Below are 23,811 nucleotides of genomic sequence, written 5' to 3'. Positions count from 1 at the left end.
TCACTCAAGTGAGTCCTTTCATAATAACAAAAATCTCCATATTGACCGTGCCGACCACTGACATCAATTTTAAAAGTTGTAGTCCAATTACAATCCCTTCAACAATCCAACAAACATCCACTGGTTTCTAGCCTTGTGCCTATTGCTGTGATAGGCTCCAGGCATACAGAGGGGAGCAAGTCAAAAGAGATTCCTGACTTCAAGAGGCTTACAGTCAAGTGGAGCCAAATCAGGGACAGGGAAGGCAGATAAGTTGGTAATTTGCAGAGAAAAGACCTAGAGAGAAAAGAGCTGATAAAGCAAGAAATGAATTAAGCAAGGGAAAAAGAGTAGCCTGGACAATGGGAGAACTGGGTTCAAGTCCACACTCTTCTTTTTAATTGAGTGAACCTGAGCAAGCCACTTTGATGCTATGAGCCTTGATATACCCACCTGCAGAATGGGACCACAGTTCCTGGTTTGTTGTGAGGGCGTAGCAACATGATGAATTAGAGGTCTGTCAGGGTCAGGTGCCAGCAGGAGACTCTGGGGTGTTTGGAGCAGAGGCCCCAGCCTCTTTCTCTCCCACCCACTTCTTGCTCTCAGACTCCTCCAGCCGCTGAGCCAGGCTTCCTTCACCAGCCTGAGTTGTGAACACCTCATAAACTTCCCAGGTCTCAATTTCCCTGTCTGGGCAGGACTGGACACACAGCATACACTCTCTGAGGACGACATTGGGTGGGGTTCTGCCCTTCAGGGCCCATGAGCTGGGTTTTGGGGTGGCAGCGGGACCTAAGCTTGCCTTGCCCTCATCAGCGCATCAGATGGGGGAGACGATAGGCCAGCCTGGGGCAGGGCCAAGGGCGTCTGCGCACAAAGCTGGGAGCCTCGATCTCCACCCTCAGCAGCTGATCTTCAGGGGCCCCAGCACGGAGGCTGGAGCTGCGCCTCTGCAGACAGACCACCCGGCTTGAACTCAGGCTCCGCTACTTGCTAGCTGTGTGACCTTGGGCAGGTCACCTCATCTCTTTGAGCTGCAGCCTTCTACCTGCAAAGTAGGAATAATAATAACACTGACTTCATCAGTCCATTGTGGGGATTAAATGAGATAATGAATGACAGTGCCCGCCCATGGAAGGAGTCAACAAAACTCACTTATTACCATTGACCTATGAGTCAATGAGCAAAGGCTCTGGCCTCGAAACCCAAGTTCTAGGCCCGGCTTTGCCACTGACTTGCTGTGTGACCTTGGGGGAGCCCATTTCCTTCTCTGGCCTCAGTTTCCCTATTTCCAAAATGTGGCAGGCATCACTATCACCCCCAGCACCATCATTTTCATAGCCACTATTCTTAAGCACCCCTACATGGCAAGGGTTTAAGATATATCATCCCACTTAAGCCACCTTGTGAGGCAGACATAGTTGCCCCCATTTTACAGACGAGGAAATTGAGGTTTGGGGAGGGAAAGTGCTGTGCCCAAGGTCACATGGCTATGACATATTGAAACTAGGCTAAGAGGGACAGTTCTTCCCTGAGCTGGGGGGACTATGCATCGATCTGGGGCCTCTTGGGACCCCAGGCCAATGCTCTGAAACACGAGGGCTGTGTCTGCTTGGGAAAGGACTGGAATGGCAGAGAAAGAGAGGATGGTTTTATCTTCCAGAACGTGCCCAGATACTGCCGTTCCCAGCCCTCCGGGCAGCCAGTGCATTGATCATCCTGCAGGAAATGACAGTCTTTATGACAGCATAGTGTCTCCAGAAATGAAAGGGCTGAAATGATACCCATTAGCCAGTGCGCCCTGGCCCTGGAAGTATCGGGCACGGGGGGTGGAGGGGGCAGGCATGGGGCTGCTTTCCTGCTCACCTACCATTTCCCCTTTTCAGAGGGTAGGGGGCTGTGGAAAAAGCCAGGCTTAGACCCCAGGTCCCTCCCTGTTGGCGTATGGCTTTGGGATGTGCCTCCCCCCAGCCTGGAGCTTTGGTTCCTCCTGCCAGCCTGTCCCTGTAGGGCCAATGTTATTGATGAGGAAGCCCTTGGCAAATGGCTGTGCTGGTCCTGGGAAAACCTCTCCTGGCCTACAGGTCAGGCAGACCTGGGTTCCTTTCCAGTTCTTTCTCTGACTCTATGTGACCTTGGGCAAGTTGCTTACCTCTCTGAACCTCAGTTTCTTCATGTGTGGAATGGGGGTAGAAAAACCCTCCTCATGAGGTCACTGTGAAGACTGAGAGAACAAGGGAGTGTGCCTCACATGGGGCCTCCTCCTGGACCATTCAGGAGGTGGTTGCTGGCCGGCCCTGGGCTCTTCTCACATCCCAGAGTTGGAAGGGCCTTACAAGAAAGCAAGTTCCCACCCACTTCTAGGAGTCTCCCCTGCACCCAACCTGCCCTGGCCTCCCGGCTTCCCTGCTGTTCGTCAATAGACCGAGGTCCTTCCCACCCTCAGCCTTGCTCGCTCCTGGTCCCCCTGTGTGGAATGTCCTTGCACCGAGCGTCCCCTGACCTGGCTCCTGCACATCCTTCTCTGCCCAGTGGGCCGCCAACCACGTATCTAAAACTGCACCTCCACCCCGTCACTTTGTATCCCTTTGCTTTGCTTTGCCTCCTTCACAGAATGAACTGTCACCTGAAATGGTGTAAGGACTGTGCTTGCTGTTGCCTGTCTACGCCCGCTTCCCTCAGTGCAACACCAGTTCCATGAAGTCTGTCTTCCTTGGAACCTGGTACACGTGGCCTTCAGTGAGCACTTGTGGTTGAATGAGCGAACAAACAAGTGAATGAATGGACGATTTCACGCAACTCCCTTCATTCAACCCCACGTGTGTGGCAGTACTGGTACTTTGGTGCTTTCTGAGTCAAGGACACTTCCCATGTCTTCTGGGTACTGCACCTGTGCACGGAGATGAAGACTGGCTCAGACACGACCCCTCCCTTCAGGAGCTCACATGTGGGGGGACGAGCCAGCTGTAAGGCACACAGTGCTCAAAGGGACTGTATCAGCTATGTCAGTCAGGGTTGGCAGGAACCAGCAGACAGCCCACTGAATTCAGGAATCTGAAGCGAGTTTAATAAAGGGGCTGTTTACAAACGTGCGGGCAGGGTGCAGAGAAACCACAGGGGAGTGTGCAGAACCTGGGGCTAGTTAACGGTGGGGTCCTTACTGTCCTCCGGCTTGAAAGGTGAGGAGAGGAGACTTGTGCTTGGAGGGACACAGCCAGCTAGGGGACCCCTGGCTCCTCCTGCCCTCTAGTCTTCCGGGGAGGCGGGGGGCTCCTCATTGGCTGAACCCAGAGGGAGGGGCACAGAGCAGGGTGGAGAAGAGTGACAGTGGATCTGGAGCCACAAATGGAGACTAGCACAGAAATAAGCAAAGTACTTTCCTCTCAAAGCCTTTTGGGAACAAGACAAGGTTAAAATTACTGACTCAACTTGTGTAAGTGCTAGAGGAGCCCAGAGAGACTCACGGCGCCAGGAGGCTCAACAGGCAGAGGAGGAGGAATGGCATGCAGGCACAGGGAACTGCATGTGCTAACACAAGAGGCACGAAAGAGCACACCATGACTGGGAGACAGGAAGGGTGCGGGGGGCAGGGGCTGGGAGGGATGCTGGGGGGCGAAGCTGGAGAGGCAAGCTGGGAAGTTATTATTTAGGGCACCTGGATGACACCAGCTGCTTCTCTCAGAACAATGATGGAAGCAGCCCCTGTGTCCTTGGCTTCAGAATGAAACCCACTGGACCAAGACGGCCACGTGGCCGCTCTTAGCTGTCATTGATGTCTTCTCCTGGGACACAGCCCACCACGTAGAAAGGCTCCTAATCTGTTGGCACCACGCACGTTGTTGGGGAGTAAACCAGCTTAGCACCATGAGCTGAACCCTAGATTCATGTCTGTCTCTGCCGCTTCCTGGCCAAGTAACCTCGGTTTGTCCATCCACCAGTTCTCTAGGTCCGCTTCAAGAGGCACATCCCCAGCACCCACCACAAGCCAGGACCTGGGCCAAGGCGCTGGTGTCCAGAGAGGAATGAGGCACAGGTGGTGTCAGGAGTTGGGCTTGGGAGTAGGGTTCCCATCTTGGCTCTGCCACTAGCTTCCATAATCTCTCCAAATCCCAATTTCCTCATCTGTGAATTGGGAATCATAGTAGAAGCATTTTTTGAAGTTTACTCTATGCCAGGCATTTTCCTAGATTTTTTTTTGCATTTACTTTCTCCTTTAATTCTCTAAACAGTAACAATTATTATTATTTCCTCAAAGAAACAGTGGAGGCAGGATTGAAACCCAGGCACTAGGTCTGTCCGCAGAGCCCAGACCTTACAGTAGAGCAGGTGAGGAGAGTCAATGAGAAAAACAGATAACAACTGTAACTCACGCTTGTAGCTGTAACAAAATACATTTTAGATATTAATACTGAGCATTTTGTGCCTGGTGTTCTTCTAAGGATCTAAGCACTTTCCATAAATTAGTCCCTTTGATCCTTGTAATAATGCTATGAGGCATGAGCACTGTTATGAGACCCATTTCACAGATGAGGAAACTGAGGCACTGAGAAGTTGAGTAACCTGCTTGAGGTCACAGCTTGTAGCTCTCATTAGGTGAAGGCTAATACTGACAGCAGGAATTGTTCTAGACACGTCACGTGGATCAGCTTGTTTAGGCCTCACAGGAAAGGAGGTTGGACAGAGAGGGTGCGTGTCTTACCCACAGTCGTATCACTAGTTAGTGGTGCTGCCAGGCCTCAAATCAGGAGTTCTGATTTCAGAGTCCAGCAGCACTAACACTTTGGGGCACAGTGCCTAGTGCAGAGCACGAACTCGGTAAGTATTGACCAGTCCCAGTCTGAAGCTGCAAAATGATTTGGGGCTCCTGAGGTCCCAGAGAGGCCCTGCCAAACTGCTGCCCCATCATGGGTTCCTTGTCAAAGGCTGCTCCCGGTGGAGCCTTCCAGGAGCCCTTGGCTACCCTGGCCTGCTGTTCTGTCCCTGCAGGCCCCGGAACACACAGTGCCCGAAGCCAGGCCCAGCTGTCCTGGACACTGAGCCTCAGCGCCTCCCAGGGCCACTCTACATTCCCCTCCAAAGTCAACGACGCCCCAGCTGGCCTCCCTCCTGGAAAATCAGTGGGCTCACTGCCCTCTGCTGGCTTCCTCCAAGCCCACCCAGACTCTGAGAAGGCCGCTCCGGCGATCTCAGCACCCTGGCTCCACCTGGGCCTGGACCCCACGGCTACACTGAACATCCCTGGCTGCAGCTCTGGGGGCTGCACTGCAAAGAGCCTGGACGCCATGTCTTTCAGAGTTGCTGCAGAAATGGAGACATAGTAGCAATTGCTCCTGCTCACTGAGCCCCCCAGGGACATGGGTGCTTCACCCACCCTATTCTTCATGACTATCCCACTTTACAGATGAGAGAGCTGAGGCTCAGCCAGGCTGAGGAGCTTACCAAAGACCACCTGACTGGTAAGTGGTGGAGGGGGAACTTGAGCCCAGCTCCTTCTGGGGATCTTTCCACGAAACCAAAACCATATGGATTCTCCCAGATGGTCCTCCTGCTGTTTGTGCCAAGAGGACGCTTCAGGGGTATTTATTCATGCCTTTGGGTGCCTGGCCCTGAACTTACGGGTGCTGGGGAGACAGGGCGATGTGAGTGGTGTGGGTAACCTGCTCCTAAACCAACAGTGACACAAAGCAGGTGAGCACTGGGGCCAGAAGAGGAGCCCCAACACTGCCTGGAAGCAGGGAGGGTCCCCTGAAGGCAGTGATGCCTGGGCAGGGTCCTGGGGGATGAGGAGGCGTTAAACAGGTGAAAGGGGAGAAAGGGCATTTCAGGCAGGGCACGGCTGTAGATCAGAGATTCGGGAGCCTCGAGGGAACCCCAAGTTCACCAGGTGGGACAGCACAGAGTGGGAGCAGAGAATGGAGGTGACAAGGCCAGAAAGGCAGGTGGGGACAACGCCTGGCTGTCGAAATTCTTCCCACACAGCAAGGCCAAGGCCTGGGGGATCTTGGGTGGCCACGTCAGCTCTTGGTCCCCATTTGGTGCTGCCAGACTCCATGGAGTATAAAGGGCTCCCCAAATCATAAAGCCTGTGCACTGGCTTTATAGTCGAAGCCCAGAGAGAAGGCGATTGGCCTAAGGTTACCCTGAGGAGCCAGAATCACACCCAGGTTGCCTGACTCCAAGGGACACTCTATCCCTGCAGCGCAATCTCATGGCCCTTCTCCTTCCTGGGGGGTGAGTTTCCACCTGATCACCGTGGGGGTCGATCAGGGCCCCCAACCCCTGGGATTCCCCTGGCGACTCTGTTGACCAGGCCCCACCCATATCACCTGGGTGAGGGAGTTTCCCTGTCTTTGAAATCAAACACAGACAAACCCCAAACAGAAACTTCCCCACACCTGAGCTGCAGGTAGTCACAGCCCAAGCCTATGGGGTGTACACACCTTCTGGCTCACACTCAGGAGAGGGAAGGAAGCTGTTTGGATAAAAACGCCCCTGGATGGGTGCCCAGCATTTTACAGTTTGCAAAGTGCTTTCTCCAAATATTCTGTCTTTTTGATCCTCACACCTGTCCTGAGAAGGAGGTGTTGCCCATTTTTTAAAAATTTTATTTATTTATTTATTTATTTTTGGCTGCGTTGGGTCTTTGTTGCTGCGTACGGGCTTTCTCTAGTTGCAGCAAGCGGGGTCTACTCTTCGTTGTGGTGCGCAGGCGTCTCATTGCAGTGGCTCCTCTTGTTGCGGAGCACGGGCTCCAGGCATGCGGGCTTCAGTATTTGTGGCTCATGGACTCTAGAGCGCAGGCTCAGTAGTTGTGGCGCACGGGCTTATTGCCCCACGGCATGTGGGATCTTCCTGGACCAGTCCAGGCTCGAACCAGTGTCCCCTGCATTGGCAGGCAGATTCTTAACCTCTGCACCACCAGGGAAGTCCCAAGGTGTTGCCCGTTTTGCAGAGGGGGAACCTGAGGCCTGAGAGGTGAAGCGATGTGCTCAAGGTCACACTGAGAGTTGATGACAGATCTAAGGTTAGAAACAAGCAGCCGCAGGAGGCTGCACCTGCTGCCCACACATCGACCAGATGGCTCGTCCCTGATGAGGGTGGTGGGTAAAGCCAGGAGGCATTTGGTCTGAGTGGGACAGAGGAGGTGCCACTGAGGCCGAGTCCTTCAAAGATGCACAGCAGTCACCAGGCAGAACGGGGGAAGGGATTTCTGAGCAGAGGGAACAGAGCGAGCAAAGGCCTGGAGGTAGGAAAGCAGGTGGACAGTTCCAGAACCGGGAGTATTCCAAGGGGGCTGGTGCACAGGGGGTGTGGGGATGTGGGAGGTGCTCTCCCTCCATCCCAGGGGCCCCCTTCTCCCTTCCTTTGTCTCCAACTGCCTCTCTCAACATCTGCTTTGCTGTCACTGTCAGTGTTCAGATCTGTCTCCCTCCTCATTCTGGAAGTTCCTGGAGGTCAAGGACCCTGTCCAGTTCATCTCTGTGTCCTCATCCTCCAGCATACGGCTGGCCTGGCATAGAGATGGAGTCAGTGAAGGAATAAAAATGAATAAATGAATGAGTCCACAGTGCTGGGGCTGCATATGAAATAGCAGCTAACAGCTTTTTGAACACCAACTGTGTGCCACCAGGTGCTTGGCTAACTGCTTTCTACATGTATCCTCTCTTTAATCCCTTGAGGCCTGTGCTAGCATTTAAATTGTATTATCATAATAATTTCCATTTTATAAATGAGGAACCAGAGGCACAGAGAGGTGAAGTAACTTGGGCAAAGTCACAAAGCCCAGAAGTATCTCTGGAATTCAAACCCAAGCCACAGGCTCATCGGAGAAATTTTGCACACGCTCTCAGGCATGTGGAGAGATGTCCTCCTGCACACGTATGTGCACACACACACACACACACATACACAAATATGGACGCAAACAACATGGACGCCCAGGCCACAGCCCCATGCTCAGGTGGGCTCTGAGTCTCTCACCCACTTCTCCTTGGGTTGCAGCTCCCTGTCCTTAGGCAACTCTAGTTGTGTCAGGGTTGTGGAAATGCTTTCTTTACAGTCGTCCCTGTCCACACAATCCCCAACACAAAATGATGCTTCCCTATCATGAAGGAAGCAAAGATTTCCCATCTGCCTCTGGCGTACCAGGCCATGTGCCAGACTCCTTACTCACAGTGTCACCCCTGGAGAGCATGCCCAAGGTCACCCAGAGTCAGAGGTGGAAAGGGAGTTCCGATTTAGGTGGATAGGACCCTCCAGAGCAATGTGTCCCTCACTGCCCAAGTTTCTCACCAGGACCCCCAAGCCCCTTTAAGGTCTGTAGAGGGCAATCCAGTCTCAGGGAACAGAGGAGGGACCAGAGAGGGGAAAGCCTTGCCTGAGGTCACACAGCCAGTGGAGGGAGCTAGAACAAGGGCTGGCGGTGGGGGACAGGTCTCAAGAGCACACGTCCATCCGGAGCTGAAACTGAGGCTGGCTGGGGGCTTGTCTGGAGGTTTGGGGAAACCCTGCCTGGACAATGGCTCTCTTTGCCAACTCTGTTTCAAAGCTGAAAGGGACCCTGGAAGGGAGGGGCCCGCTGGGTGTTGGGTGTCCAGACCAGGCCTGCAGTTCTGAGCAGCAGGTGACTTTGTGTGCGTGAGTCCCTGTGCCGGCCTTCACACGTGCGGCTGGACAGGATTTCCCTCGCGTGTGGCTAGGTCACAGGTGCGAGAGGCTGCATGTTGCTGCGTGTGCAGGTGTGTTTGGAAATATATGTGTGTGTCCAGCATTACCCCCACTGCACTCTCATGTGTGCCCGACCTGCTTCGCTCTATGAAACCCCATATCCTCCAGCGTTTCATCTGATCCCCACGAAAGGGCTGTGAGGGGGTCGTGGAGAAAGGGAGGTTGAGAGGGAAGCGAGGGGAGGGGCACTTGACAGCAGGAGACAGCTATATGTGTTCATGTACAGGGGTGTTCCCCTGTGTGTGTGTGTGCACATCACTAGACAGGACTGGAAGTGGTGACCCCTCAGATCCCTCCTGGCTCTGCCGAGCATGTTCCTTCAGGGCTGTCGGGTTTGGGGTACTTGGGGAGCCTGTGTGGACAGGAGAGTGTGGAGTACATGCCTGGTGACAGAGAAGAGAAAACCCCTGTGTGCACTGTGGCTGCATTGGGGTGTCTTCCTCCACCAGAGGTTTCCTAAGGGCCCGAGGCCTGGGGAGAATGGGGGAGCCAGCCCAGAGGGTGGGCTGGAGGCTCTGGAGGCCCCTCTGCCCACCTGGCAGAGGCCTGGGCTGGCGTTGGGCACAGCGCCACCTTGTGGAGCCGCAAGGAGGGATCCGTGGCATCACCAGGAAGTTGATGGCACTCCCTGCGGAGGACGGATGGTGATGGGGAAGCGTGGCCTGGGGGACCAGGAAGGCCAAACCATCCCTGGAGCCAGACTCAGCCACTACATCCGGGTTGTGCCAGTTTCCCAGCAGGAAAAAAGGTTTGAAATGCCTCCTAGAGGGTTTTCTCCAACATCCCAAACACAGCCCTGAATCCTCCTGGCATCCTTCTCCTTCCCCTGACTCTTAAATCCTATTACACTGACCAAATCCTTAAAACTGGGATATGTGAAAGCTGACCAATTGTCCTGGCTTGCCTTGGTTTGCCAGGACTGAGGGGCTCCCCAGGATGTGGAACCTTCAGTTCTAAAATCAGGGAAGTCCTGGGCAAACTGGACTTGCTAGTCTCCTAGATGAGTGAGTGTGTCAAAGGGAAAACAGCCAGTGTAGTGGAGACAACTTCCCAGGAGCTTAGCTAAGTCTGAAGGGTCAGAGGAGGCCTCTGCCCTCACCCAGTAGGGTCTTGGACAATCTTGTTTTTCCTGGGGGTTTTGGTACCATCTTTGTGGTATTTGGTGACTCCCAGCCTGTGTCTCCACCCAGACCTCTCTCTTGGGTTCAGTCCCCTCCTCCGCTGCTTTAGATGACAGTTCCAGGCTTCCCCACAGGCAAAGCCACCCCGTAAGCCTCAAATGGAATCATTATGTTCCCCAAGCCTCTTCTTCCTCCTGTGTTCCTATCTCAGTGAGTCACCCCGACAGATACCTGGGCTCATCTTTGATCCCTCCCCTTCCCTCGCCTCCCACATCCAGCCTGTCAATTCCATGTGCCCCCATGTCTCCAGTTTGTTCCTGTCTCTCTCATCCCCACTGCCACTACACTGCCATCATTAGCCTCCCCTGCCTCCAGCCATTGCCTGGAGTTCATCTAGACCATGGGCAGACCATGGAGTCTGGACACAGCATGAGGATAAGTAAAAATGTTAGCTTGGACTTGGTTCCAAGTTCTGGGTCCTGAGAATTCTTGCCATGCCAGCCTGAGGACACTCCTTACCTACCCTGCACTGGAGGGGCTGTGAGGGTCCCATTTCCATCCTTTAGGGCCTCTGTCTGGGCAGGCTGATCCTGGCTGCGGGCCCCTCTACTCCATCCCCACACTGCAGTGGAGATCTTCCTGCTGAGACCCCACCATGGCTCCCCACTGTCCTCAGGATGAAGGTGGAGCTCCTCAACCTTGCCCACAAGGCCCTGATGACCAGCTCGCATCACTCTCAGAGTGATGCTTATATCCATTGCTCTACCTGTACCTGCTATGCTGCTGATTTTCCTTTAACTTAATTTAATTTATTTTTTTATACAGCAGGTTCTTATTAGTCATCAATTTAATACACATCAGTGTATACATGTCAATCCTAATCGCCCAATTCAGCACGCCACCCCCCGCCACTTTCCCTCCTTGGTGTCCATACGTTTGTTCTCTACATCTGTGTCTCAATTTCTGCCCTGGAAACTGGTTCATCTCTACCATTTTTCTAGGTTCCACATATATGCGTTAATATACCGTATCTGTTTTTCTCTTTCTGACTTACTTCACTCTGTATGACAGACTCTAGCTCCATCCACGTCGCTACAAATGACCCAATTTTGTTCCTTTTTATGGCTGAGTAATATTCAATTGTATATATGTACCACATCTTCTTTATCCATTCGTCTGTCGATGGGCATTTAGATTGCTTCCATGTCCTGGCTATTGTAAATAGTGCTGCAATGAACACTGGGGTGCATGTGTCTTTTTGAATTATGGTTTTCTCTGGATATATGACCAGTAGTGGGATTGCTGGGTCATATGGTAGTTCTATTTTTAGTTTTTTAAGGAACCTCCATACTGTTCTCCATAGTGGCTGTATCAGTTTACATTCCCACCAACAGTGCAAGAGGGTTCCCTTTTCTCCACACCCTCTGCAGCATTTGTTGTTTGTAGATTTTCTGATGATGCCCATTCTAACTGGTGTGAGGTGATACCTCATTGTAGTTTTGATTTGCATTTCTCTAATAATTAGTGATGTTGAGCAGCTTTTCATATGCTTCTTGGCCATCTGTATATCTTCTCTGGAGAAATGTCTATTTAGGTCTTCGGCCCATTTTTGGATTGGGTTGGTTTGTGTTTTTAATATTGAGCTGCATGAGCTGTTTATATATTTTGGAGATTAATCCTTTGTCCATTGATTCGTTTGCAAATATTTTCTCCCATTCTGAGGGCTGTCTTTTCATCTTGTTTGTAGTTTCCTTTGCTGTGCAAAAGCTTTTAAGTTTCATTAGGTCCCATTTGTTTATTTTTGTTTTTATTTCCATTACTCTAGGAGGTGGATCATAAAAGATCTTGCTGTGATTTATGTCAAAGAGTGTTCTTCCTATGTTTTCCTCTAAGAGTTTTATAGTGTCCGGTCTTACATTTAGGTCTCGAATCCATTTTGAGTTTATTTTTGTGCATGGTGGTAGGGAGTTTTCTAATTTCATTCTTTTATGTGTAGCTGTCCAGTTTTCCCAGCACCACTTATTGAAGAGACTGTCTTTTCTCCATTGTATATCCTTGCCTCCTTTGTCATAGATTAGTCGACCATAGGTGCGTGGGTTTGCTGCTGATTTTCTAACTGCATTCTGTAGAGAAAAAGGATATGTGTGTAATGGTGTGTGTGTGTGAGAATGGTGTGTGTGTTGGTGGTATTTGTGTATGTGATAGTTGTGATGATGGTGTGGTGTTTGTTTGGGACGACGGTGTGTGTAGTGGCTGGGACGATGGTGTGTGTGGTGGTGGGGACAGAATAGGGCTTTCAGACCCCTCAAGTCTACTTCAACCAGAGCAGATCCACTTGCATCTGTTTTAAAGCATTGGTTTCTCACATGACTTCACTTGTAAGGAGGCTTTTGCAGCTCTGAAAGGCTTATGAAGAATCGCTGCCCTAAGATGACTTGCTGTTCTCTGCTCCTCCTCCATGCCAAGCGGGTTCCCATCTCTGTGCTTTACCCACACTCTTCGAAGACCTCCATCTCTGTCTGTAGAAATGCTGCCCTCTCAAACGCCCCTACCTCCAAGAAGCTTCCGGGGCTCAATGGCAGGGATGGGATTGCTCCCTCCTCTGTACACCCTGCTTGGCCCTACCTCCTGTATTCTTGTCTTACTCACATGCCTAGCCTGAGAGCTTACCGCCTCAGTAATCTCCACGCTAATATTCCTTCTTCTCTGCTGACTCCTGCACAGAGATGAACAAAACTTCGTCAGGGTTTTCCTTCAGCACAAAGCCTGGGGGGCAGGGGGAGATAGACACATAAATGGATGGTACTGTGACATGAGTATCGTATGATGAAGGAGCCCAGAGGCCCTGGACCAGGGACCAGTGGAGTAAAAAGTCTTCCTAGAGAAAATAATCCCCAAGCATAATTTAAAGGATGGCACGTGAGCCTGAAGAAATGGGGAAAAGTGTCCCAGGCAGAAGGAATAGCATGTGGAGGGCACCCAGAGCGTTAGAGAAAATGGTTGGCTTGTGTGACAAACTATAACTAGGATGTGGACTAAAGAATGTGTGTGGCAAGAAGCAGAACATGAGGCCTCAGAAGTGGGTAGGGAGCCAGGTCACAGAGGGCCTTGGCTGCCAAGCTGTGGAGCTGGAACTTAATCTTAAGAACAATGGGGCCTTTGCAGGGAACTGAAAAGATAGTGACAAGGTCAGATTTACTTAAAGAATTTTTTTATTGTGGTAAAATACATATAACATAAAATTTACCATCTTAGCCATTTTTACGTGTGCAGTTCACGGCATGAAATACATTCACATTGTTGTGCAGCCATCACTACCACCCATCCCCATAACTCTTTTCATCTTAGAAATCTGAAACTCTGTACCCATTAAACAAGATCTCTCCATTCTCCCCACCACCGACCCCCCAGCCCCTGGCAACCACCATTCTGCTTTCTGTCTCTATGGTTTTGACCACTCTAAGCACCTCATATAAGTGGAATCATACAGTATTTGTCTTTTTGTGACTGGCTTATTTCGCTTAGTATAATGTCCTCAAGGTTCATCCATGTTGTAGCATATTGCAGAATTTCCTTCTTTTTTTAAGACTGAATACTGTACGTATGTACCACATTTTGTTTATCTGTTCATCCTTCTATAGACATGTGGGTCGCTTCTACCTTTTGGCTATTGTGAATCATGCTGCTATGAACATGGGTGTACAAATATCTCTTGGAGACCCTGCTTTCAGTCCTTTTGGATATATGCCCAGAAGTAAAATTCCTGGGTCATATGGTAATTCTATTTTTAATTTTTTGAGGAATCACCATATTGTTTTCCACAGCAGCTGTACTGTTTTACATTCCCACCAACAATGCACAATGTTCCAATTTATCTACATCCGTGCCAACACTTGTTATTTTGCTTTTTTGATATTAGCCATCCTAATGTGTGTAAGAAGGTATTTTAAAAAATAATTTACTGAGGTGAAATTCACATAACATAAAATTAACCATTTTAAAGTGAACAATTCAGTGACATTTAGTACAGTCACACTGTTGTGCAACCAACATCCAATTCCAAAACATTTTCATGACTCCAAAGTAAAATCCCTTACCCACTAAGCAGTTTCTTCCCATTCTTCCTCCCCTCAGCCTCTGGCAACAATCAACCCGCATTCTGTCTTTATGGACGCTCATCTATTCTGGGCATTTCATTTATAGAACCATACGATATGAAACCTTTTGTGCCTGTTTTTTTTCCCTTTGCTTGATGGTTTCGAGGTCCATCAGTGCTGTAGAATCTATCAATACTTCATTCCTTTTTATGGATGAATAAATTCCATTGTATGTACAGTCATCCTTTGGTATCTGTGGGGATTGGTTCCAGGACCCCTGTGGATATCAAAATGCACAGACGCTCAAGTCCCTTATATAAAATGGCCTAGTATTTCCATATAAACTAGGCACATCTTCCCGTATACTTTAAATCATTTCTAGGTTACTTATATTATCTAATCCAATGGACTTAGTTGTAAATACAATGTAAGTACTATGTAAATAGTTGCCAGTCCTCAACAAATTCAAGTTTTACTTTTTGGAAACTTCTGGGATTTTTTTTCCCCCAAATATTTTCGATCCACAGGTGGCTGAATTCACAGATGAAGAACATGTGGATACAGAGGGCCAACTGTATAAACCACAGATTGTTTATCCATTTATCCACTGATGGCCCTTTGGGCTGTCTGGGTTTACTTTTGATCTCTCTAGCTATGTCCATGCAATGGTTTGGAGGGGACAAGACTGGATGAGGAAGATGGGCTGGAGGCTGTGTCTGTGATGCAGACCTAGGTCACTGACTGTGGGAAGACAGAAGGGCTGCATCGGTATAGAGGGCAGATGGTTGTAAGATGCTGGAGGGAGGAGTTCAAAATGACTCCCCAGTTCATTGCTCATGAGACAAGCTATAGGGGAGGGGAACTTTGAGGAGAAGGTCATGAGTTTTGTTTGGACCTTGCAAGTTTGAGTTGCTTATGGACCAGATGGAAATGTCCTCCAAGCAGTGAGAGGTGTGGGCCTGGAGCTCAAGAAGAAGGTCTGGGCAGAAGATTGGAGTCTGACAGTCATCAACCTGTAGCTGAGATTATCAGGAGGGAATGGGGAGGTAGCAGATAGGGGGAGGCTCAGAACAGGACCCTGAGGGTACCGTTATACTGTGTGCTCTGGAAGGCAGGTCCTGACCGTCTTGCTCACCACTGACTCACCAGGCTGAAGCACAATGACTAACACATAAAAGTAGCCAGATAAATCCTAGTTGAATAAATGAAGGAATCCACAGAAGCCCAAGAGACCCAGGAGGAGAAACCAGAAAAATATGATGTTGGAAAAATCGAGAGAAATGTGTTTCAAGGATGAAGTGGTCAGCGGTGCTGATGTTGCAGCCAGCCATCATTCTATTAAGAACCAACAGCTTTGACTTATATTTAGGAAGGAGGAGAGCACTGGTGACACAGGCAAGTGACATGGTGAAGGCGAAGGTCAATGCCCAGTGAGCGTGGAGTCAGATTTGCAGTGGTGCAAAGTTGGGGCAATCCCAAGAGCCCTTGCAGGAGAGGTGCTCGGAGTGGAGAGGGTGAGCTGCAAGGTGCCATCTGGTCAGCCTAGGCCCTGGTCAGGAAGCCGGGATCTGACTGAGTGACTTGCCTGAGTCCCCTCCCCTCTCAGGCATTTGAACGGCTGCTCCTGGAGAATCTGCAGTGACTCTACTGCATCCTCACTAGCTGCACATCCCCCACCCCCCGACTCTCCCCAGGACCCCCTTACTTGGGACTGTGACCCAGGCCCCTTGGCTCTGCATAGGGAAGGGCTCCCTACCTCAGGGAACACTGATGGGTCCCCTGTTTTGAAGTGGCCCTGGGAAGCAGGTAAGTGGAGAAGGCAGAACTAGAAGCTTCTGGCTGTTCTCCCAGAGTTTCTAGGGCTCCATAATAGCTTTCCTTCTCTTCTCGGAAGCTGAGATTTTTCATAAGCCCCAGGCACATCAGATGGGAAGAGGAAAGCCATCTGGGAGAGGCCGAGAGACCCCAGGAGCACCTAAAGTTAAAGGGAGGGCTGGCCTTAAATCCAGATGGCTCACAGGACCCCCACTCCCACCTGCTGCTAGCCCAGAGGTGATGTCCACATCGGTGGTAGGAGCTGAGGGAAGAATATGGACACCGGGGTTTTGGATCTGGCTTCTCACTTCCTCACTGAGTGGCCGCAGGCTAGGGCTCCTCTTTTCCAGGGCTGTTTCTCATCTCTACCATGGATTCACTTGACTGCCTAATGCCCTGACATTCTAGGGCTTCAAACTGCCATACAGAGACCAACACAGACACAGCACAGCAGATCGCAGCCAATGAGTGGCGGATACACATCCCAGCTCCCTTGCTCCTTGACTGGGACAACTTTGAGTCACATTCTACACTATCATCCAGAATCCCTTGGTGGAATCCTTGCTTATCAGAAACTTATTTGATAACATCCTCCACTTCTTTCCCTTCCTTGTCTCACCTTCCAACATGTCTACAGGTGCTTCCTCTTGTCTCAGATCCTTGTTTCAAGGACAATTCCTGGGGAAACCCAGCCTCAGACAGTATAATAATGATAATGATAATTGCCTTTTATTGAACACCTACTATGTGCCAGGCTTCATGTATATAGGCTTCATGTGATCCTCCTGACAAAACTTCCAGGTGGACATTATCACCTCTATGTCACTGTTGAGGTGGCTCAGGTTCAGAGGGGAGGTGGCCTGACCAAGGACTCTTAGCTGGCAAGCTTTCAATCCACAAGGGGGTGGGGGTCCACTCCCTGCACTTGGTAGGACTGGGTGCCAAGAGACCTGGCCGAGGGGCCCAGCCTCAACGGTTGGTGGCACCCAGAACAAAGGCAGTGTGGAGCACTTTTAAGCCCTGACACAGTCCTCACGGCAGGCACCATGAACAGTGGCAGCAGTGGGTTCCTTCGAAGGGTGTCACTAGTTGAGGATATTGATGAAGATGTAGCCCTGAGCTGCAGAGGAAGAACAGGCAAATATCTTATGATGACTGCCATCGACAGGCTGTCTTTTGGCTACTCTTGGGGATTCCCAGGAATAGCCGGGGGACCCTTTGAGAAGGGTAAGTTCCCGCTTACGTAGAAGGAGGCTCAAGATCATTGTTCTTTGGACAAAAATGGGACTCCATTTTGTAATCACAGGTCGGTGAAGCCAGGCAATGTTTAGTTTGTGTCTAATACATTCTTTTTTTTAAAATTAATTTTTATTTTTTTAAATTTTATTCAAACAGAAAGTCACAAAAATTATAATCATCCTCATCAGTTCACTCAGTCCCATGTAATTAATTTTTTTTTTCATCTTGATCTCTTGTTAGCACTTTTATGAATTCATCAGTTTTCCATTAGAGTTCTGAAAATGCTTATTCATGCAGTTCAGCAGTATAGTCAGTTACCAGAAACCTGTACTTGTCAGAGTCTTTTCCATGAATTCCTTGAAGATGAAACCCTTTTATAGGAACATTTTTGCAAAAGCATCAGAGTACACCCAGAACTATCTGTAAATGACAAAAGACTTAAAAATGACCACGGTTAAAGATTTGATGAAAGTTCATAATAATGCAGTTGACAAGGAAATTTAGTTATTTCTGAGATATACATTTTAAAGTAATAACTAGAATTATGACTTATAACATTGTACCAGAACATATAAGATTTTTAGAAATTTCATGTAATGTCTGAAACATTTATATTAACATATTTCCATACAAATAACCCAAAGAAAGTTTAGTATTAGTTGTTTTTTTATTTGTTTGCTTGTTTGTTTTTTTATACTGCAGGTTCTTATTAGTCATCAATTTTATACACATCAGTGTATACATGTCAATCCCAATCGCCCAATTCAGTGTCTAATACATTCTAAATGTGTTTGTGTGGACAGAATATGGTCTTTGTTTATGGCAGTCAATGTCTTGCTTTAGGTTTAAGTTTTAAAGCATGGTTCCATATAAAATATTTTTTTATATAAAAAGAAAGCTATTGAGACTTCCCTGGTAGAGCAGTGGTTAAGAATCCGCCTGCCAATGCAGGGGACACGGGTTCCACCCCTGGTCCGGGAGGATCCCACGTACCGTGGAGCAACTAAGCCCGTGTGCCACAACTACTGAGCCTGCTCTCTAGAGCCCACGTGCCGCAACTACTGAAGCCCACGTGCCTAGAGCCCGTGCTCCACAACAAAAGAAGCCACCGCAATGAGAAGTCCGCGCACCGCAACGAAGAGTGGTCCCCGCTCGCCGCAACTAGCGAAAGCCCTTGCACAGCAACAAAGACCCAACGCAGCCAAAAATAAATTAAAAAAAAAAAAAAAAGCTATTTGGGTAATAATGAAGTCATACGCTCATGTACAGTAAAATAAGCTCCCTTGACGGTACTCAGGGACCCACATTAGACTTCACACTGGGCCCATTTTCCCAAGAGGAGCTTGGAATGCCCCCCCCCCATTTCTGGCCTCAGTTTCCTCATGTGTAACAAGTGAGGCAGCCAAATGAGCCCCAAGTTCTCTGAGGTCCCAGGTTTGGCCCGTGGCTTTCCCTTGGGGCTGTTTGGCAAATCTAGGCAGGTTCCTGCCACCGTCTAGCCTAGAAGCAGATCTGTAATTGAGCCTGCAGGGTCACTGTGACAGGCACAGCCTGCAAATCTCAGCTGGGGAAGCGGCCCAAGGAGCTAAATTGTACTGCGGCTGGCTCTTTCCTGGCTCTGGGGGCAGCCTGTCTCTGGGGTTAACATGGAGAGAAGGGGAGCTGACAAAGCCATTCCCCATGGTTGAGACACCCAACAGAGTGGGCGGCACGAGGACCCAGGCCACCGCGGGCGGGGAAGGAGTGGTTGCAGAATGCTCTTTTCTACTCGGGGCCCGTGAACAGGGGCCCGTGAACAGGGGCACAAGATGATTTAAGCAAAACAGCGATTTGGTCAGAATGAATGCTTTGTCATGGAGTGTTTACACGCCTCTTTCCTCCCCTGGACTCTGAAGCCAGACACTGTGTGTGAGTCAGCTCGTGGTGCTCAGCACAGGGACAGGGAGAGGAGAGGCATAGCTGAATACCAATAATAGACAATAGCAATGATAACTAATATTGAGTGTTTATTCTGTGCCAGACCCTGTGCTTATTGTTCTACATATATTATTTACTCCTCACAACAGTGCCAGAGGTTACCCTCATGAGAATAGTTGAGAACATATAGCACAGAGATGTTAAGTAAATTGCCCAGCATCACTTAGCTAGTGGGTGGCTGAGCCAGAATTTAAACCCAGGTAGTTTGGCTCCAAGTCTGGGCGCTGGATCACTCTGCAAAATGGTCCATACAGTAGTAATGATAACAACAGTGATAACTTACTGTGCGGAGCACCCATCACAGGGACTACAGGAGGAATTGATGAAGGATGGCAGGAGTCCCCCAGGCAGCCTGGCAGAGGGAACATTGGGTACAAAGACAAGGGACTGAGAAAGGTCATTGCATGTTTGAGCAACAATGGTACACTTGGAAGATAACGGGGTGTGCTGAGAGATGCATGTGCGAGAGGAGGGCAGGGGCCAGATCCAGATGAGCTTTGGTGCCCCGCTAAGGAGCACAGGCTCTCTCCCATGGGCAAGGGTGGGGCAGTGACATGGCCGGGTGTGAGGACCTCCTCTCACCAGCTCTGTGACCTCCGGCAAGGCACTGCCCCTCTTGGAACCTCGGTTTCCTCATCTGTAAACTGGGGGAGATCATTCCTGTAGCATTCTGCCTCTCGGGGCTTGGGCAAGGACTAATAAGACAATAGACCAAACGGATTTTATAAGCTGTAACATATTTGACAGATGCAGGTTTGTGGGAGGGATGAAAAGAAGTGAACAGACAGCAGTTGTGAAAGTAGCCAGCTGTTTTTATCTAGACTACCAGATTGCCTCCAGCTTTTATTGTTATTAAAAGTAACAGCATTTGCATGAGGCTTTGTTACTTGCCATTTGGCCTTTATCACCTCACTTGAGGATCCTCAAACCTTTTAAGTTAGATGTAATCATTCCCATCTTACAAGTGAAGACACTGAGGCACAGAGAGGTGACGTCACCCGTCACAGCCAGCGCAGGTCAGGGGCAGAGCTGAGGCACGAGCTGGGGTTAAAGCTGCACAGTTGCGTTTTTCACTGTCTCACGTGGCCTTGCTTACACTGAGCAGCTTGTCAGAGCTGACACTTCCAAAAGGCAAACCAAGGGCCCGAAGGTACAAGGAGGCAGGAAACAGCAAGGACTGATGACTAGAGCTATTCAGGGTTGGAATAATAGGTCAGTAACCTCGAAGGTCTGTGACAGGTCATAATTTGTCATTTTACTGAGACCCAAATTTGAATTCTTTGCTGCAAAACCAGTAAGTGGGGTAAAAGCCTGTCAGTGAGCCCGTCCAGCTGACTGGCCAGTGGACGCTTCTCAGCTCAACTTTCCGGTTTTCCCCTTCTTGTGGGAGGCAGGGTGGCCTGGGGTTGAACGCACACAGGGGTACAGACAGTCCCAGCTCTGCCACTTGAAGCTGTGTGACTTTGAGTAAGTAGCTTCCTGTCTCTGAACTTGTTTCCTGATATGTAATACAAGGATACTAGTACCTACCTCCAAGGGCTGTTGAGAGGACTAAATGAGATAGTAGTAATTGACGGGACTCTCAGGATAACCAAGGAACTGGGTGGTGCAGTGTGGCCTCTGGGAGGAGAAGTGGGAGACGGGTACAGAGGAGGGAGAGAGGTTTACTTCTCCCCATATACTCTTTTGTAATCTCTTGTTTTGTTTTGTTTTAATCATGTGTAGGGGGTTCCTTTTCAAATAAATTAATAGAATTTCAAAAAGTGAGATAATACATATAAAGTACTTAGCACAGTCTTGACATTTAATACTACATAAATGTTAGCTTTTATGGTTATTATACATGTTAGTATAAAGCAGTTTTTATGAACTCTGTTTCTTTGTGGAAAATGACTCCCTCCCCACCAAAGGTGAAAACCTTGATGGAGCTGAAGAGGAAGAGGCTAAAACCAGGGATGCTTCTTAGCCAGAAAACAGGAGTTTCATGGGGCAAATGCCTGCCTTTGATTGGGCTTCTTGCTGAAGCAGGCAAGGCTGACACCTGGGCACCTGGAGGATCATGGCAGCTTCACTGGAGGGGGAGGTTGGCCTTGAATGTGTGTCAAACAATCGGTCCACTGGCCTGGGCTTGGCACCTGTCTCTGCCGCTGGCTGGCGGAGTAACCTTGGGCAAGTCAAGGAACCTCTCTGAGCCATCAGATTTTCATTTGACAAATGAGGGCAATGAGACTGGTCTGCCTTGCAGGGCCGTTGGGAGGGTTTTCAGAGAGTTATGTGGTACCTACCATCATCACATCTTCATCTTTATCATTGTGAGGCATTTGGCCTTCAGCTGGGCACAGTGGGGGCCAGTAAAAGGCTTTCCCCCCGGTGCGGTAAGGTTGGATTTTAAGCATTCTTAGAGAGGTTGCTCTGGAGGTCAGTGTGGAGAGGGGACTGGAGGGGGAGAGCGAGGAGGGGACTGAAAAGGATTCTGCTTGTGATCCTCACACCCACCCCATCTAACCTCTCTGAGCAGCAGCCCCAGCCATGAATTGGACTCGCCCCACAAAAGGAGAGTTCTGGAGTGTAACTAAGAGAGCTTTTCCTTATCCGCTTGCCCGGGACGGTATTTATGCTAATCCTATTCCCAGCAAAAGCATCTCACTAATAAAAGCGGCGCCTTGGCTCTGGCCTCCACTCCATCTGTCTGTCTCGCTCAAGAGGAGCTCTTCCTGGGTAGCAAGGGCCCTACCGCTGGGCTGCGTGAGCCCTCGTGGGCCAGCCTGGAGGTGCCATTCATTGAGCACATATGTACAGAGCCCTGCTGGAGGCCAAGCCCTGGGCCAGGCGCAGGGGACCCGGTGGAGAGAAAACAGACAAGGTCGCTGCTCCCATGAAACGTGCGCTCTGATGGGAGAGGCGAAAACACAAATGAATAAATAAGTGACTAAGGTAAGTTCAGATGGGGTTAAATCCCATGAAGAAAAAAATGTGTTGGAGAGTGACCTAACAAGAGGGTGGCCAGGGGAGACCTCACTGAGGAGGTGAGTCACCCGGGCCCGTTAGAGTGCGCCAGGCGGAGGGAACAGCAGATGCAAACGCCCCAAGAAAGGGCCACGGCCGGCGAGTTTGAGGGACAGAGACCAGAGCACTGGAGCTAGGGTAGGAGACAAGATGGAGACCCCTGGTGCCACGTGGGACCCTGTAGGCTGCAGTAGGGACTTTGTGTGACGGGAGCCACTGGAGGGCTTTGAGTGGCATGACCTGCAGTTTGTTTTGGACGTTCATGCTGGCTGCTGGGTGGAGAATCCATTATAGGAGGGACAAGAGTGCCCCCAGGAGACCAGGTAAGAAGCTCTGGCACTGGAGATGGGGGAAGAGTTAGGATCGGGGTTACCTTTTGGAGGTAACAATGTGAATAAGATACAGAGCGTGGCGTACATAGCAGTGTCTAACATGCAGCAGGAGCTCACTCCATGATGACTGGGGTTTTGATTATTTTGATTTTCCTCTGCCACACAGCCTCTCCAAAATAATACCCTTTAAAAATCCTGATATTTGGTCAGCTCAAGTACTGGCCCCGAGGCCCCCATGACAATGCTCTGGGCATTTTCCCTGGTGGACTGGCCTCAAATCATGTCTCTGAAAGCCACATGGGCTGCTTTGCTCTGAAGTGAACCTCCCAGGGGCCATGCGATCATTTTCTGGCTCTGAAGCAATCCAACCTTTAGTGCTTCCTCAGGGAGACTTGCTCTCTGCATCAGGCAGGAGGGGATGGGACTCTTGAACGTAGAGAGATTTACTGACCCAGCACAAACTTCAGGATCAAGAGAAATCCACAACTGAGGGAGGGTTTGGCCCCAGGCCTGCAAGGGGAGATCCTAAGCAGGACCCAGGCCAGGATCTCCCCTGGTCTTCCAATCACACTCATCCCGTGCCTGTGGACTGAGTTCCTGCTCTGTAGCAGACTATGCTGAGGACCCAGAAAGCAACCAGACACAGTCCCTGCCCTGGAGCTCGCATTAAGGTGGAGGGGGAAACAAATAGTGCCTGACGGTGCTCAATATTAGTAGGTGCTCAGTATTTGTTAATTAACAGCTACCCACGCAGTAAGCCCCTGATACCGTACCGATAATTTTACTTTGGTACTTCCTCGTCTCAAAATCTTTAAAGTTCTCCAAGTAGAAACTCCCAGCCCAGAATCCAGGCCCTTCATAGATTGGCCCCCACCTCATTCTCCAGTCTCACTCCATGCCATTCTTCCTCTTCATGCACTTTGCCTCCTGCCACACGACACTTATTATTGTTCCCTGTTCTCTAATATTTCTCTGACTTAAGCTACCTTTCCTCGTACCTGGAATACCACTTCTCCCATTCACTACCTGGTAAACTCCTATACACCCATCAAAGCCCAGCTCCAAAATTAGCATCTTGGCAAAGCCTTTTTGATTGGCTCCAGACCAGGGCCCTCCACAGGCACAGTTAGCTCCCTCCCCACGATGCTCCCACAGTCCTCCACTCATCGCTCTAGTATGTCAGATTGCTACAGGTCAATGACTCAGTCCCCGCATTGGACTGTGAGCTGTGATAAAGAGCCCCTATTCGGTTCATCTCTGTGGCCTGGGGCCGATCACAGGGCCTGACGTAGAGGAGGGAGATAGTCAGTAAGCATCGTTGTTGGGTGATAAGCCCATCAGTGTGGCCATGGTTATAGGTGGATGAGAGGAAAAAGCATGAGGCCAAAGAGGCCAGCAGACACCTGCTAGGGCAGGGCCTTGAATGCCAGGCCTTGGGGTGGATTTCAGCCACTGGAGAAAAAGCTGAGGAAGAACAGGAAAACCAAATCCCACTTAGAGAGATGAAAGAGCGAGGAA

The sequence above is a fragment of the Balaenoptera ricei genome, chromosome 1 (genome assembly GCF_028023285.1).
Source record: "Balaenoptera ricei isolate mBalRic1 chromosome 1, mBalRic1.hap2, whole genome shotgun sequence".
NCBI lineage: Eukaryota > Metazoa > Chordata > Mammalia > Artiodactyla > Balaenopteridae > Balaenoptera > Balaenoptera ricei.
The sequence above is the reverse complement of the archived record's forward strand: the minus strand, read 5'-3'. Positions refer to the sequence as shown.